This window comes from Rhipicephalus microplus, chromosome X, assembly GCF_043290135.1.
Source record: "Rhipicephalus microplus isolate Deutch F79 chromosome X, USDA_Rmic, whole genome shotgun sequence".
Taxonomy (NCBI): Eukaryota; Metazoa; Arthropoda; class Arachnida; order Ixodida; family Ixodidae; genus Rhipicephalus; species Rhipicephalus microplus.
Genome location: NC_134710.1, coordinates 502,325,093 through 502,328,875, shown reverse-complemented (window position 1 = coordinate 502,328,875; position 3,783 = coordinate 502,325,093). Strand labels below are relative to the sequence as shown.

At 45.8% G+C, this 3,783-nt stretch overlaps 1 non-coding gene across 1 annotated transcript; it reads left to right on the top strand.

Moving 5' to 3' along the window:
* The first annotated feature begins 1,830 nt into the window (after positions 1 to 1,830).
* On the top strand, positions 1,831 to 1,903 carry TRNAT-CGU (transfer RNA threonine (anticodon CGU)). Its single transcript has one exon. It is a non-coding gene; the product is annotated as a tRNA-Thr (tRNA).
* Positions 1,904 to 3,783: the final 1,880 nt, after the last annotated feature.

Here is a 3,783-nt window from a genome sequence, read left to right as displayed (position 1 = left end):
TATTCACTTTCTGCTCTGGCAGTCATGGCCCTCACGTTCTTCCAAACCTTCTCTCCTTCCTACTTCTAAACTCTTCTTCGACTCCCCCCCCCCCCCTTCAAGTCACTCTGCTTTGCTCTCGCAAGGAAAGATAGCGTCTTTTTCTTGTTCTTCAACCACAGATTCATCCATTCAGAGGAAGCTTGCATGCAGTAACTGGTTTGGAAGGCAGGTAAGGTTCGCGCAATCTCACCTCACCATGAGCTACCGAGCACAAAATAAAGCTTAGCCGAGATTAAGGAGAAGGCTATAGGAGATTACACAGCGAGATGAAAAGAGAAGATATTTTGCCTAATGAAGTATTGCGAAAGCCACTGGGGCCATCCTTTCCTTTAACCACCCGCCCCACTTCTATTCGTACATTGAAGTAATTTGAAAAGTCCAACCAAAACATATTGAAAAAATTACGTTTTGAAGCCAATCTCTCACCCCTGAGGAAAAAGCAGACCAGCTTCAAAACATGTTTTTTTTTCCTTAAATATATTTTGGTTGGAGTTCTCATTCCTTCAGTTTCTATCCACAACAGACAGCCTTATGTCGAATGTTCACCTTTGATTCCTGTCGTAAATTATATCCTCGCTGCTCCGATAAACCACCTCACACCGAAACATTTGGAGAAGCAATGACAGGTGCGCAACCGTGAACAGCCCCTCTTCCTTCTTGGACGCTTATAGCTCTGGTGTGCGTGTGTGTGCGGGGGGTGGGGGCCAGAAAGAGAAGTACTGAAAGAAAAAAAAAGTTGCATCTTGTTTTTGTATTTGTTGCAGCATGTAGGTAACAACCTACTCATTATTTTCCTTTTGAGGAAGCAGCATACAATACAACACAATCATGGCCACCTAAAAAGACGCAAACACAGGCGCTGCATTGCAACTGACGAGTTATTGTCGAAAGACTCAGCTTATGTAGGATAACACGTACATGTGCACTAACCACAGGTCCTTTCAATGAAGGAGAGTTTTTCTTGCCGTGTTTTGCAGGAAGACTTGATGAATAATGAACCATGAATGCACTTTACCTCATACGAAACTCGGGACAGCTAACGGACTTTTTAAAGAACGCGACTCTGTCAAGTCATGGTTCTCAGATTTTCTGCTGACAAACACTTTATATTACAGCATTCTGCACAATGACCAAATTACAAGCGTGGGCGAATGTATATACCAGCATAGTATCACCAAATTTCAAAATAGCACAGGTATTTACAGCAGCCAATTCATATGGTACTTAGTGTATTTAGTGCTATCAGTGCGCATGTGCCTATCGCGGAAATCGCATGTAATGTCAAGTTTCTCTTTAATATTATTATTTAGAGGCAGTAGAAATAACTTTTTTTGTATGTTGAAAGATTACATATATATATATATATATATTCGAAGGTCGTAGGTTCGATTCCTGCTTACAGTTGGTAATTTTTTCATCCACTTTTCTTTCTTCTTATTTACATTCCATTAATGTTAATAACTTCCCCTGTACATTCCTTGGCATTACTGTCTGTTATATCTCATTATTATTGTGTTAAAAAACACAGAAAAACGAGCCCTTAGGTATACACTTCTTTTCCTTATTTCATTGAACGAGGGTCTCGTACTGGCAGACTTGGTGTGTTTAGGTTGTATAAGAGGGACAATTAATCAGCTGCCCGCTCATAATAAGTTCACGTGCTACGTGACGCCAAACATGCGCATAAGAGTGTTTTCACACTCGTTGTTTGGCTTATAGATGGCGCTGACTGTCGCTCCTACTTCTAAATTCACAGATAAACCCAAAAAAGTGGATGGAGAGAGGGCCGCTGTAATAGCTCAGTGGTTAGAGCATCGAACGCGTAATTCGAAGGTCGTAGGTTCGATTCCTGCTTACAGTTGGTAATTTTTTCATCCACTTTTCTTTCTTCTTATTTACATTCCATTAATGTTAATAACTTCCCCTGTACATTCCTTGGCATTACTGTCTGTTATATCTCATTATTATTGTGTTAAAAAACACAGAAAAACGAGCCCTTAGGTATACACTTCTTTTCCTTATATATATATATATATATATATATATATATATATATATATATATATATATAAATTGTACCGAAGCATAGTGGCGCCAGCTCTGTGCCAGCGTGAAAGAAGACGTTGACGTCCGTTTGTGGCTCGTGCTTGCCGGGTTCCTGCCTGTACCAGCTTGTTGCGGCTAACGTTTCTGGAATAATAACCTGTGTTTTTACGCAACCTTGCTCGTTGCATTTGGTGGAGGTGCTGGGTAATGTCCTGGAGCTCCGCAGCCGTAAGCTACCATCTCAGTCCACGATGACCGAGCGCGTCGATCCCCCACAAGGCTCTTCCACGCTGCCACCCGTCATGTGTTCTGGTGTACTTCGTCTGCGTGACCCACCAGAATACAACGGCACTGAAGATCAAGATGTCGAGGACTGGCTGGCAGAGTACGAGCATGCCAGCACGATTAACAAGTGGGATGACCCTGCGAAGCTGATTCACGTCATCTTCTACTTGACGGATTTGGCCAACCTATGGTTCACCAACCACCAAGCCGACATCCCCACCTGGTCGGTTTTCAAAGAGGCCGTCACTTCGTTTTTCGGTCGTCCAGCCATGCGTAAGCTTCGCGCTGAACTGGGACTGCGGGGACGATTTCAGCGAAATGGTGAGAGCTTCACGAGCTACATTGAGGATGTGATCAGCCTCTGTAGGCGAGTTGATGCCAGGATGACGGAGGCTGACAGAATAAAGAACATAATGAAAGGCATTGATGACGACGCTTTTCATATGCTTGTGGCCAAAGACCCACAGACCGTCACGGCTTTGATTCAGTTATGTCAAAGTTTCGATGAGCTGCGCAAGCAACGAGTTTCTACACGTCGCGCTAATACGCAGACAGCTGATATTTCGGCCTTGGAGTGCAAAAGCAGTGGCTCCGACTACAGCGTGTTAATGCCTCAAATTCAACAGTACATCCGGGAGGAAGTTGCTCGACAGCTCTCTCTTGTCGCCACCATCAACGAGACCCCCACAACACTGGACCACTCACTTCGCCGTGCTATTCAGACGCCAGTTGCCGAGGCTCTCCCTTCGCCCACATCCCCAATATCAGTGGCTGCGCCGCTGACTTATGCAGAAGCCGTCCGCCGACCTTCTGCCCAACCGCCGCTCCCTTCATACAGTCCAGCCACCAACTACTACAGGTCACCAGTTTCAGTTTATCCGGTAAATCGGCCCATTCCACCACCTCGAGCACCTGTCAACTCTTGGCGTACTCCGGATAACCGGCCCGTATGCTGCAACTGTGGTATTCCAGGACATGTCGCGCGCTACTGTCGTCGCCGTGGATTCTATTTCAATGATGTGCAGCATTCCGGCAACATACCTCGGCCATCAGAATCGCATGTGGCACCTGATTCACATGACCCCCGCTCACGTCGACCAGACTTCAGCCGACGTCGATCTCCTTCACCCCGTCTTCGGTCTCCTTCCCCCATGCTTCGCCGTTCCAACCACGCCCAGGAGGAAAACTAACAGTCGCAGTTCCTGAGGCAAGAGCTGCGCCACCGACGAAATTTCCAAGGCCTCATCTATCGCCCCCTAACGAGATTGCCGTGTTTGTGGACGGTTTCGCCACAACTGCTCTTGTCGACACAGGTGCCGCTATTTGTATAATCAGTGAAGTGTTATGCCGCAAACTGAACAAAGTGACGACTCCACTGGTTGAAATTTATTTACGCACGGCGAGTTCGCA